At 32.0% G+C, this 14,716-nt stretch overlaps 1 protein-coding gene across 8 annotated transcripts in view; it reads left to right on the plus strand.

The window, feature by feature from the left end:
- The first annotated feature begins 491 nt into the window (after window positions 1–491).
- LOC142235099 (uncharacterized) overlaps window positions 492–14,716 on the plus strand; it is a 51,768-nt gene continuing 37,543 nt past the window's right edge. For 3 of the 8 annotated variants that reach the window (XM_075306330.1, XM_075306329.1, XM_075306336.1), the window contains exon 1: window positions 492–671. The gene's annotated coding sequence lies outside the window, so the exon portion shown is untranslated. Of the gene's footprint in view, window positions 889–14,716 lie in introns of all 8 variants that reach the window. The other 5 variants (XM_075306328.1, XM_075306334.1, XM_075306335.1 and 2 more) reach the window with 4 other exon arrangements.

Genomic DNA, 14,716 nt, shown 5'->3' on the forward strand with positions numbered 1-14,716 from the left:
CTATCAAATTCTGTCCAGATCGAGTTATATTTAAATGTATGTATTTGGGACAAACCTTTATATATAGCCCCCAACACATTTGACGGATGTGATATGGTATCGAAAATGTATATCTACAAAGTGCAGCAGGGTATAATATAGTCGGCCCCGCCCGACTTTAGACTTTCCTTACTTGTTTTCTATTGAAATAAAATTTTGACAAAATTTTTTATAGAAATAAAATTTTGACAAAATTAGTAGACAAAAAAATAACCCCACTGCCTGAGCCATCTAAATAATTTATGGTCTATGCCCCAAGTCTTCATTACATTATAATGTTACTTACAGCAACTGTACCCATTTCCATATACACTTACAGCTATGTAATAAACAACAACGCATATAACACCAAAGCATACAAACCTGTTCCCATCAACAACCTAAGCCCCTCAAAAAAAAAGAGAACTCTCCAACAATGCCAATAACAAACTCTGAATTCAGTTGTTGTCTGAGAGTCGTAGAGAAAGCGTGTGTGAATAAACTGGAACGGATAGTTGTAGAACGGAGACGGAATTACCCTAAAAAAAAGAAGAAAACAAAAACAAAGCTAATATTTGAATAGTTTTGTTAGTTGAAACAAAACAGTCACGTTAAACAAAGTGAAATAAGAAACGGAAATTTAAAAAATAAAAGTGAATCATTCTGAAGAGAGAATAATTACTACTAATATCACATGAAAATATAACTAAAACCAAAATTCCCTATAATTATTTAATTGCACAATTTATTGTAACCACAGCACAAAACAAAACCAAATTGGATGCATTTTTAATTAAAGCCTAAAACAGAAGGTGATAATAAACCAACGACAACGTAACCCCAACAAAACAAAAGTGTGTAACTAATTCTGTATGTCTTTTATTTATAACAAAAAAAATTATATAAACTATGATGTTGTTTTGGTTAAAAAAAAATCCAAATTCATAGTTTGAATAATTTATAATAAATTAACTCTAAACGTAATATATTTCTGAACCTTTTTATGTTTTTTATTTTTACTTTTCTAAATTTTTTTTTTATTATTGTTATTGAATATTAATCTCCCTGCACATATTTGAGGCGTGCACACTTAAACAAGAGAAAACAAACCTGTTTTTATTCTCGACTTTGTTTTTTTTTTTTTTTTTGTTAAAGGAATTTTGTTTTAATTGCTTAGTTGATTCTTAGCTTAGGTATTTTTACTCTATGTTGTCTAGGTCCACATTGTGTTTAAGTTCCGAATGAGAACCTGTTGCACTCTATGTCTATGGTTAAATGCGGTGATTCTGTATGAAGTGCATCTTTAGAATATATTCTTATGAATATTCAAACATGTAAGGCCTAGATGTAGCCATGAGTTAAATACAATTTAAAACAAGTAAAGAAATTCTAAAGTCGGGCGGGGCCGACTATATTATACCCTGCACCACTTTGTAGATCTAAATTTTCGATACCATATCACATCCGTCAAATGTGTTGGGGGCTATATATAAAGGTTTGTCCCAAATACATACATTTAAATATAACTCGATCTGGATAGAATTTGATAGACTTCTACAAAATCTATAGACTCAAAATTTAAGTCGACTAATGCACTAGGGTGGAACACAATATTAGTAAAAAACAAGTAAGGAAAGTCTAAAGTCGGGCGGGGCCGACTATATTATACCCTAAACCACCATTACAGAATTAGTAATCATAAGCATTTGTGGGGTAACATATAGGTCTGGGAGATAAACCGCAGTTGCATATTTAAGAAAATTAATGGGTACATGTCTATTGGTGCTTTGTGTCAATCTGACTATTGCTCATAGTCAATGTTGCCAGGAAAAATGTTCGGTTTACCCTACAAGGAAAAAAAAGTTCCCTACTTTCCCATACATTCACAAACAATTTGCCCTACTATATTTTTCGTTAAATTTAAAGAAAACAAGTATATACGGCCGTAAGTTCGGCCAGGCCGAATCTTATGTACCCTCCACCATGGATTGCGTAGGAACTTCTACTAAAGGCTGTCATCCACAATCGAATTACTTGGGTTGCGATAACACTTGCCGATGGCAAGGTATCGTAAAACTTTTTAACACTGTCTTCTAAATTGTAAGTTAGCCCATACGGGGTATATATTAAACAAAAAAGGCCGATTAAATACGTATATAATATAGTTTGACAAAATTTTCTATAGAAATGAAAACTTGACAAATTTTCTATAGAAATAAAAACTTGACAAAATTTTCTATAGAAATAAAATGTTGACAAAATTTTCTATGGAAGTAAAATGTTGACAAAATTTTGTATAGAAATAAAATGTTGACAAAATTTTCTACAGAAATAAATTTTTTACAAAATTTTCTATAAAAATAAAATGTTGACAAAACTTTCTATGGAAATAAAATTTTGACAAACATTTCTATAGAAATAAACGTTTGACAAAACTTTCTATAGAAATGAAATTTTGACACAACTTTCTATAGTAATAAAATTTGACAAAATTGTCTATGGAAATAAAGTTTTGGTAGATTATTTTTGGCGATATGGACCAATTTTTGTGTAATAAGTCACCGGCTATATATAACTACAGACCGATATTGACCAATTTTTACATGGCTGTTAGAGGCCATATATTGACAAAATGTACCAAATTTCAACCGCATCGGATGACTTTTGCTATATATAATTATGGACCGATATGGACCAATTTTTGCATGGTTGTTAGATACCATATACTAACACCATGTACCAAATTTCAACTGGATCGGATGAATTTCGCTCCTCCAAGAGGCTCCTGAGGTCAAATCTGGGGATCGGTTTATATGGGAGCTATATATAATTATGAACCGATATGGACCAATTTTTGCATGGTTGTTAGAGACTATATACTAACACCACGTACTAAATTTCAATTGGATCGGATGAATTTTGCTCGTCCAAGAGGCTCCGGAGTTCAAATCTGGGGATCGGTTTATATGGGAGCTATATATAATTATGAACCGATATGGACCAATTTTTGCATGGTTGTTAGAGGCCGTATACTAACATCAGGTATCAAATTTAAACAGGATCGGATGAATTTTGCCCCTCCAAGAGGCTCCGGAGGTCAAATCTGGGGATCGGTTTATATGGGGGCTATATATAATTATGGACCGATATGGACCAATTTTTGCATGGTTGTTAGAGACCATATATTAACATCAGGTACCACATTTCAACCGGATCGGATGAATTTTTCCCCTCCAAGAGGCTCCGGAGGTCAAATCTGGGGATCGGTTTATATGGGGGCTATATATAATTATGGACCGACATGGACCAATTTTTGCATGGGTGTTAGAGACCGTATACTAAGACCACGTACTAAATTTCAACCGGATCGGATGAATTTTGCTCCTCCAAGAGGCTCCGGAGGTCAAATCTGGGGATCGGTTTATATGGGAGCTATATATAATTATGGACCGATATGGACTAATTTTTGCATGGTTGTTAGAGGCCGTATACTAACATCAGGTACCAAATTTCAACCGGATCGGATGAATTTTGCTGCTCCGGGAGGCTCCCCAACCCAAATTTGGGGATCGGTTTATATGGGGGCTATACGTAAACGTGGTCCGATATGGCCGATTTTCAATACCATCCGACCTACATCAATAACAACTACTTGTGCCAAGTTTCAAGTCGATAGCTTGTTTCGTTCGGAAGTTAGCGTGATTTCCACAGACGGACGGACAGCCGGACAGACGGACAGACGGACGGACGGACGGACGGACGGACATGCTTAGATCGACTCAGAATTTCACCACGACCCAGAATATATATACTTTATGGGGTCTTAGAGCAATATTTCGATGTGTTACAAACGGAATGACAAAGTTAATATACCCCCATCCTATGGTGGAGGGTATAAAAATACAAAACAAAAATGGTTCTAAGTACTTTATTATCTTAAAACATGAATATGCAACGTATATAAGAATATAAATTTGTATTACCACCACGGTTGCCACAGTTGGTAGAATTCTACCCAAATTAGTAATCTTTTTTGTTAAATTTCTATAAAAATAAAATTTTGGAAAAAGTTTCTATAAACAAATTTTTGTGAGAAATTTTTCTATAGAAATAAAATTGTGACAATAAATTCTATAGAAATAAAATTTTGAGAAAAAATTCCAAAGAAATAAAATTTTGCGAAAATTTTTTTATAGAAATAATATTTTGAAAAAAATTTCTATAGAAATACAATTTTTGACAAAATGTTCTATAGAAATAAAATGTTGACAAAATTTGCTACAGGAGTAAAGTTTACCACACATTGTTAAAGATCAAGCCTTGTCGGCTTCTAATTTCCTCCTCTAGAGCCACCAAAATGTAAAAATTATTACAAATTGTGTTGAGTGAAAATGTCCTATATTGTGGCCCTACGTCCCTACAAGACGCTAAATATTAGAAAAACCCTACATATAGGGAATTTCCCCTACTTCTAGCAACACTGGCTGTGTTGATATTGCACCTACGGAGTTAGTATGCCACTAATATTGAGCCCATTATTAAAAAAGTGAAAATCGTTATATTAGTGTGGGTAATAAATACAAATTTGTAAAAATCGAGCAATATTCTTATGTAAGAGCTACAAGTACGTATAAGTACGATCGGCTAGTACATCAAAATTTGAAATTTGAGTAACATTGGTTAATAAACAAGAGTACTATGGCCAAATTTGGGAAAATCGAGCGATACATATATATGGAAGCTATATCTGAATCTGAACCAATTTGCATAATATTTTGCGGGTTTGATTAATATCACAAAAGGTTACCTTGTGCAAGATTTGAGTAAGATCAGTTAAGAAATGAGGCCTGTATGGTCAAACATAAAGTTATTAGGGGCGAATTTTTCAAAATCGGGTGATACATATATGGGAGCTATATCTACATCTGAACCGATTTCGATGAAATTTTGCACATATAGTTAGTACTATAGAGGACTGAATCTAGCCAACTTTTAGTAAGATCGGTTAATAAATAAGGGTTCTATGGCAAAATTTAGAAAAATCTACCACCCGATTTTTCTAAATTTGGCTATAGAACCCTTATTTATTAACCGATCTTACTAAAAGTTGGCTAAAAGGACTGAATCTAGCCAACTTTTAGTAAGATCGGTTAATAAATAAGGGTTCTATGGCCAAATTTTGGAAAATAGGGCTATACATATATATGGGAGCTATATCTAAATCTGAACCGATTTCGATGAAATTTTGCACATCTAGTAAGTATCATAGAGGACTGGATCTAGCCAACTTTGAGTAAGATCGGTTAATATATAAGGGTTCTATGGCCAAATTTTGGAAAATCGGGATATACATATATATGGGAGCTATATCTAAATCTGAACCGATTTCGATGATTTTTCGTACACATAGTTAGTGCTATAGAAGACCACATTTGGCCAAATTTGGGTAAGATCGGTTGATAAATAAGATAGACACCATGTGTCTATCTCGTCTCCTTCTGGGTGTTGCAAACATATGCACTAACTTATAATACCCTGTTCCACAGTGTGGCGCAGGGTATAATTACAGCCTAAATCTAAATCTATACACTAAAAAAAACATATTTCTTTTCTGAGGAACGAAAATTTAGAAAAGAAATTCTATATTAACGCTAAAATTTTTATACCCTCCACCATAGGATGGGGGTATATTAACTTTGTCATTCCGTTTGTAACACATCGAAATATTGCTCTAAGACCCCATAAAGTATATATATTCTGGGTCGTGGTGAAATTCTGAGTCGATCTAAGATGTCCGTCCGTCCGTCCGTCTGTCCGTCCGTCTGTGGAAATCACGCTAACTTCCGAACGAAACTAGCTATCGACTTGAAACTTGGCACAAGTAGTTGTTATTGATGTAGGTCGGATGGTATTGAAAATGGGCCATATCGGCCCACGTTTACGTATAGCCCCCGTATAAACCGATCCCCAAATTTGGCTTGCGGAGCCTTCCGGAGCAGCAAAATTCATCCGATCCGGTTGAAATTTGGTACGTGGTCTAAGTATACGGTCTCTAACAACCATGCAAAAATTGGTCCATATCGGTCCATAATTATATATAGCCCCCATATAAACCGATCCCCAGATTTGACCTCCGAAGCCTCTTGGAGGGGCAAAATTCATCCGATCCGGTTGAAATTTGGTACGTGGTGTTAGTATATGGTCTCTAACAACCATGCAAAAATTGGTCCATATCGGTCCATAAATATATATAGCTCCCATATAAACCGATCCCCAGATTTGACCTCCGGAGCCTCTTGGAGGAGCAAACTTCATCCTACCCGATTGAAATTTGGTACGTGGTGTTAGTATATGGTCTCTAACAACCATGCAAAAACTGGTCCATATCGGTCCATAATTATATATAGCTCCCATATAAACCGATCCCCAGATTTGACCTCCGGAGCCTCTTGGAGGGGCAAAATTCATCCGATCCGTTTGAAATTGGGTACCTGATGTTAGTATACGGTCTCTAACAAGCATGCAAAAATTGGTCCATATCGGTTCATAATTATATATAGCTCCCATATAAACCGATCCCCAGATTTGAACTCTGGAGCCTCTTGGATGAGCAAAATTCATCCGATCCAATTGAAATTTAGTACGTGGTGTTAGTATATGGTCTCTAACAAGCATGCAAAAATTGGTCCATATCGGTCCATAATTATATATAGCTCCCATATAAACCGATCCCCAGATTTGACCTCCGGAGCCTCTTGGAGGAGCAAAAGTCATCCGATGCGGTTGAAATTTGGTACATTTCGTTAGTATATGGCCTCTAACAGCCATGTAAAAATTGTCAAATTTTATTACTATAGAAAGTTTTGTCAAAATTTCATTTCTATAGAAAGTTTTGTAAAAAGTTTATTTCTATAGCAATGTTTGTCAACATTTTATTTCCATAGAAAATTTTGTCAAAATTTTATTTCTATAGAAAATTTTGTAAAAAATTTATTTCTGTAGAAAATTTTGTCAACATTTTATTTCTATAGACAATTTTGTCAACATTTTATTTCTATAGAACATTTTGTCAACATTTTATTTCTATAGAAAATTTTGTCAACATTTTATTTCTATAGAAAATTTTGTCAAAATTTTATTGCTATAGAAAATTTTGTCAACATTTTACTTCCATAGAAAATTTTGTCAACATTTTATTTCTATAGAAAATTTTGTCAAGTTTTTATTTATATAGAAAATTTTGTCAAAATTTTATTTCTATAGAAAATTTTGTCAAACTGAAAAACGTATTTAATCGGCCTTTTTTTTGTTTAATATATACCCCTTATGGACTAACTTACAATTTAGAAGACAGTGTTAAAAAGTTTTACGATACCTTGCCATCGGCAAGTGTTATCGCAACCCAAGTAATTCGATTGTGGATGACAGCCTTTAGTAGAAGTTCCTACGCAATCCATGGTGGAGGGTACATAAGATTCGGCCTGGCCGAACTTACGGCCGTATATACTTGTTATACCCTCCACCATAGGATGGGGGTATATTAACTTTGTCATTCCGTTTGTAACACATCGAAATATTGCTCTAAGACCCCATAAAGTATATATATTCTGGGTCGTGGTGAAATTCTGAGTCGATCTAAGCATGTCCGTCCGTCCGTCCGTCTGTCCGTCTGTCCGTCTGTCCGGCTGTCCGTCCGTCTGTGGAAATCACGCTAACTTCCGAACGAAACAAGCTATCGACTTGAAACTTGGCACAAGTAGTTGTTATTGATGTAGGTCGGATGGTATTGAAAATCGGCCATATCGGACCACGTTTACGTATAGCCCCCATATAAACCGATCCCCAAATTTGGGTTGGGGAGCCTCCCGGAGCAGCAAAATTCATCCGATCCGGTTGAAATTTGGTACCTGATGTTAGTATACGGCCTCTAACAACCATGCAAAAATTGGTCCATATCGGTCCATAATTATATATAGCTCCCATATAAACCGATCCCCAGATTTGACCTCCGGAGCCTCTTGGAGGAGCAAAATTCATCCGATCCGGTTGAAATTTAGTACGTGGTCTTAGTATACGGTCTCTAACACCCATGCAAAAATTGGTCCATGTCGGTCCATAATTATATATAGCCCCCATATAAACCGATCCCCAGATTTGACCTCCGGAGCCTCTTGGAGGGGAAAAATTCATCCGATCCGGTTGAAATGTGGTACCTGATGTTAATATATGGTCTCTAACAACCATGCAAAAATTGGTCCATATCGGTCCATAATTATATATAGCCCCCATATAAGCCGATCCCCAGATTTGACCTCCGGAGCCTCTTGGAGGGGCAAAATTCATCCGATCCTGTTTAAATTTGATACCTGATGTTAGTATACGGCCTCTAACAACCATGCAAAAATTGGTCCATATCGGTTCATAATTATATATAGCTCCCATATAAACCGATCCCCAGATTTGAACTCCGGAGCCTCTTGGACGAGCAAAATTCATCCGATCCAATTGAAATTTAGTACGTGGTGTTAGTATATAGTCTCTAACAACCATGCAAAAATTGGTCCATATCGGTTCATAATTATATATAGCTCCCATATAAACCGATCCCCAGATTTGACCTCAGGAGCCTCTTGGAGGAGCGAAATTCATCCGATCCAGTTGAAATTTGGTACATGGTGTTAGTATATGGTATCTAACAACCATGCAAAAATTGGTCCATATCGGTCCATAATTATATATAGCAAAAGTCATCCGATGCGGTTGAAATTTGGTACATTTTGTCAATATATGGCCTCTAACAGCCATGTAAAAATTGGTCAATATCGGTCTGTAGTTATATATAGCCGGTGACTTATTACACAAAAATTGGTCCATATCGCCAAAAATAATCTACCAAAACTTTATTTCCATAGACAATTTTGTCAAATTTTATTACTATAGAAAGTTGTGTCAAAATTTCATTTCTACAGAAAGTTTTGTCAAACGTTTATTTCTATAGAAATGTTTGTCAAAATTTTATTTCCATAGAAAGTTTTGTCAACATTTTATTTTTATAGAAAATTTTGTAAAAAATTTATTTCTGTAGAAAATTTTGTCAACATTTTATTTCTATACAAAATTTTGTCAACATTTTACTTCCATAGGAAATTTTGTCAACATTTTATTTCTATAGAAAATTTTGTCAAGTTTTTATTTCTATAGAAAATTTGTCAAGTTTTCATTTCTATAGAAAATTTTGTCAAACTATATTATATACGTATTTAATCGGCCTTTTTTGTTTAATATATACCCCGTATGGGCTAACTTACAATTTAGAAGACAGTGTTAAAAAGTTTTACGATACCTTGCCATCGGCAAGTGTTATCGCAACCCAAGTAATTCGATTGTGGATGACAGCCTTTAGTAGAAGTTCCTACGCAATCCATGGTGGAGGGTACATAAGATTCGGCCTGGCCGAACTTACGGCCGTATATACTTGTTTTTGTTTAATTTTCTCAAAATTTTATTTCTACGCAAAATTTTCTCCAAACTGTATTTCTATAGAAACACTTCTGCAAAAATAAAATTTTGGAATTTATAGAATTAAAATTTGTAGAAAATTTTATATGCAATTTTTAGAAAATTTTATATAGAATTAAAATTTATAGAACATTTTCTATATAAATAAAATTTTTAGAAAATTTTGTAAAAAATCAAAATTTTATTTATACAGAAAATGTTTTTATTTCATATAACAAAAAATTTTAATTTTATATAAAATTTTCTTAAAATTTTATTTCTACAGAAAATTTTCTCAAAATTTGATTTCCATTGTAAATTTTGTCAAAACTTTAAATCTGTATAAAATTTTGTCAACATGTTATTTCTATAGAAAATTTTATTTCTATATAAAATTTTCTCAAAATTTTATTTCTATATAAAATTTTCTCAAAATTTTATTTGTACATAAAATTTTCTCAAAATTTTATTTCTATAGACATTTTTCTCAAAATTTTATTTCTATAGAAAATTTTCTCAAAATTTTATTTATATAGAAAATTTTCTCTAAATTTCAGTTATACAGTAAATTTTCACAAAATTTTATTTATTTTCGGAGCCCCTTGAAAGAGCGAATTTTGTCAAAATGTTTTTCTATAGAAAACTTTCTTAAAATTTTATTTCTGTAGAAATTTTATTCCTATAGAAAATTTTCTCAAATTTTTAATCCTATAAAAATTTTTCTAAAAATTAATTTTAATTTTATATAATACTATCTGAACATTTTATTTTTTTTTAATTTTCGCAAAATTTTATTTCTACGCAAAATTTTCTCCAAACTGCATTTCTATAGAAAAATTTCTGCAAAAATAACATTTTGGAATCTATAGAATTTTTGGAAAATTGTATATGCAATTTTTAGAAAATTTTCTAAAAAATCAAAATTTTATTTATACAGACAATTTTCTAAAAATTTTAATTCTATATAAAATTTTATTATCTTAAAATTTTATTTTTACAGAAAATTTTCTCAAAATATTATTTCCATAGTACATTTTGTCAAAACTTTAATTCTGTATAAAATGTTGTCAACATTGTATTTCTATAGAAAAATTTATTTCTATATAAAATTTACTCAAAATTTTATTTCTATATAAAATTTTCTCAAAATTTTATTTCTATAGACAATTTTCTCAAAATTTTATTTCTATCGAAAATTTTGTCACAATTTTATTTCTATAGAAAATTTTCTCAAAATTTTATTTCTATAGAAAATTTATTTATTTTCGTTGCCCCTTGGAAGAGCGAATTTCATCCGAACAGGCTGAAATTTGGATCCGGTGTAAGTATATGCCCTCTAACAATCGTGACAAAATTGGTCCATATAGGTCCATAATTATATGGTGGATTCCCCAACGTTCCCCAGCCAGATCTTTGAAACCGTACACAGAAAAAAATTTCACAAAAATTTTTCCAATTAAAATCTTAATTGAGTTTTAAAAAATATTCAATTAAAAATTTAATTGTTTCAACAAATTTTTTAATTGAAATAAAAATCAATCACACAAATTAATAGTATCAATTAAATATTTAATTGGATCAATTAATTTTTTAATTGACTGTCAATTAATTTTTAATTGATACTATCATTTCTGTGATTGAAGACATTTCAATTAAAAAATTAATTGGATCAATTAATTTCGTGATTGAATCAGAAAAAAAATTTTTTGTGTGTACACACCCAAAGAATTTTAAATTTTATTCCTATAGAAAATTTTCTCAAAATTTTATTTCTACGCAAAATTTTCTCAAAACTGCATTTCTTCAGAAAAATTTCTGCAAAAATAAAATTTTGGAATCTATAGAATTAAAATTTTTAGAAAATTTTATATGCAATTTTTAGAAAATTTTATATAGAATTAAAATTTTTAGAACATTTTCTAAAAAATCAAAATTTTATTTAAACAGAAAATTTTCTACAAATTTTAGTTCTATATAAAATTTTCTAAAAATTTTAATTCTATATAAAATTTTCTTAAAATTTTATTTCTACAGACAATTTTCTCAAAATTTTATTTCCATAGTAAATTTTGTCAAAACTTTAATTCTGTATAAAATTTTGTCACATTTTATTAACATTTTATTCCTATAGAAAATTTTGTCAAAATTTTATTTCTATATAAAATTTTCTCAATATTTTATTTCTATATAAAATTTTCACAAAATTTTATTTCTATAGAAAATTTTCTCAAAATGTTATTTCTATTGAAAATTTTGTAAACATTTTATTTCTACAGAAAATTTTCTTCTGTATAAAATTTTGTCACATTTTATTAACATTTTATTTCTATAGAAAATTTTATTTCTATAGAAAATTTTATTTCTATAGAAAATTTTATTTCTATAGAAAATTTTCTCAAAATTTTATTTCTATAGAAAATTTTGTCACAATTTTATTTCTATAGAAAATTTTGTCACAATTTTATTTCTACAGAAAATTTTCTCTAAATTTTAATTATACAGTAAATTTTCACAAAATGTTATTTCTATAGAAAATTGAAGTACCTCTTAGTTGGAGAAGAATGTTTTGCAAAATCAACCAAAACATCAAGAATTCTATTAATCTACCAAATAGTAAAAAATCTACCAGTTTTGGTAGAATTCTACCAGCAGTGGCAACCGTGTTTGCGGAGCCCCTTGGAAGATCAAATTTTATCCCAATAGGCTGAAATTTGGTATCTGGTGTAAGTATATGCCCTCTAACAATCGTGCCAAAATTGGTCCATATAGGTCCATAATTATATGGTTAATTATGGATTAGTGGATGGTCTTCATTCCCCCAACGTTCCCCAGCCAGATCTTTGAAACCATACAGTGTCGCTAGGTGGATCGGCTAGGTACTTGGGAGCGGTGTTAGGCTCCCGACTAAACTGGCTAGAAAATATTGCCGTTCGAAAAAAGAAGATCTATGTTTGGTCGAACAGCTATATTTTCTAGTAAGTTTAGTCGGGAGCCTAAGACAACTCCCAAATACCTAGCCGATTTGAAGATCTTGTTCCTTGATATGTGGCTGGTTTTTCTTCCCCTATTGAACCACCTCTGTTTTCTTTTGGTTAACACCCAAACCACAGCGTTTTTACCCAGTCGCATAGAATTTGTAATATAGCCTCACTCATTATACCAGAGGTCGTGTCCAGAAATTTGCGTGACACTAAGCCAACGTTACTCTACAAAAATGTTCCAAGCGCAAAAGTCAAACGGACTAAGATCCTGAGATCTGGCCATTGTGTTTTAGTAATGAAGCGAACAACATCCTTTTTAAGCCATATTTGAATGATGTATGCTTAGGGCGATGGTGTCCTGGTGGATGGAGTCCATGGCCTACGGCCAAAATGTTTGTCTGTCCAAGGCTTCAACACTGTCTTACAAATATACAAGTCATTGGACTAACTAAAATGGATAAAAACGTTTCGTTGCCGGTTTTCGAAAAACTCGAATTGAGTTGAAATTCGAAAAAATTAAAAAAAAAACATCGATTTGATTCTCATTACAATTCCTAAAGCCAAAGTAATTAACATGGAAGACATGAAATGACAACAAACATTTATTTTTAAATAAAAAATAAAAATATGTATATATTGAATGAATGAATGACTACAATTGCAATGCACGCTTCATTGGTATCTCACGACTGGGGAGGCATTTCTGTAGAAAGTTGTTAAAAAAAAACGTATAAAGAAGAAACAAATTCCAATAGCCCATAACCTGGACTATAGCCAACCATTTTTGTTTTTGTCTTATTGCCCTACTGTCACACAGCTGAATAAATATTGTAGTTAGTTAGTTTTTAGCAGACAAATAGATGTCAATATAAAAAAAAGCCATATTTTTTAACACCTTCCATGCAAGCTTAGTACTCATCTCAAAATGTAGTTACGATCACAAACGAATAGCTACACACATACAAGCCACACCCTATTTTGGTTGAAAATATATTAGTTGTGAAATGGCCATACATGTAAAGATTCCTATATTTTTTTCTATGTACATATGTACATGTGTATGTGCATGTTAATAAACAGCAACAATAATATATTCATTTAATTTCAGTAAACGTTAATTTTTTTTCAAATGCCTTGTTCGCTAAGAAATTCTTTCTAGAAAATATATTCTTGTGATTCATTTGGGGCATTTAAACATGAGCTTTGCTTATTAAATACTTAAACACGCTTTTACACCCCGCCCCCCCCCCTCGCTACAACACCCATCACATACAATTGAAATTGGCGCCCTTTTCTGTTCGTTGTTATTGTTCAACGCTATAATAACATTGTTAGTGTTTTGATCAAAGACAATTAAAGAAGAAGACATGAATTGGGCATGTTGTTATTCTTTTTTCTCAAGAACCAGAGATTAGCCCCATACATGTTCGTTGAGAAGTTGCAACTTTTTTTCGGTTTCTCTTTTCATTTTGCATTCGTAACAAAACCTAATTCTCTTATTTTAGCAATTTTTTTAACTTTTAAAAGAACGAAAACACTTCATGAAACATTTAATTAATAATTTAGTGCAAACGACACAGAAATTGGCAGGAACTTTTGAGAAAATAGCAAAATAAAAATTGTCTGTATCAAACCAGTAAGTTCGAAGCGCTTTTCCTACAAGTATGGGGCTAATCTCTGGTTCTTAGCACTAACACTATCAAAGCCCAATTCATGTCTTCTTCTTTAATTGTCTTTGGTTTTGATTGACATGATAATAACAATGTGGATATTGGTAGGAACATTACACCACCAATTAATTGAAAATATCTCTCACGCTTTCTCTCTCTCTCTCTCACCATCTATCTCCCATACATTCATTGTGTCCTTTGTAATTTCACTTAGTCACTGTTAGTTATTATTCACTCTTTCATTTATATTCAATTATATGCTCTCATCGGCTTAAATGATAGCAAAATATTTTTTTGCAATACTGTTTGTTTTTCTTCAGAATAAACTCATTCATTTAGCCCTCGGTACATACAAACATGTAAACAATCGACCTTATATGTTATATATGTATGTGAAACCAATAGAAATTTACTACTACCTCTTGTTATGCTAACCTTGACAAATTCTCTCACCCGCTTACAAGTTCTACAATGTACTCACTCCATAATGATGTGGGGGTTGCCACCCTCTGTCATAGGTTTTTTTGCTGTCATATGATTTTCTAGTTA

The sequence above is a fragment of the Haematobia irritans genome, chromosome 4 (genome assembly GCF_050003625.1).
Source record: "Haematobia irritans isolate KBUSLIRL chromosome 4, ASM5000362v1, whole genome shotgun sequence".
NCBI classification, from domain to species: Eukaryota; Metazoa; Arthropoda; class Insecta; order Diptera; family Muscidae; genus Haematobia; species Haematobia irritans.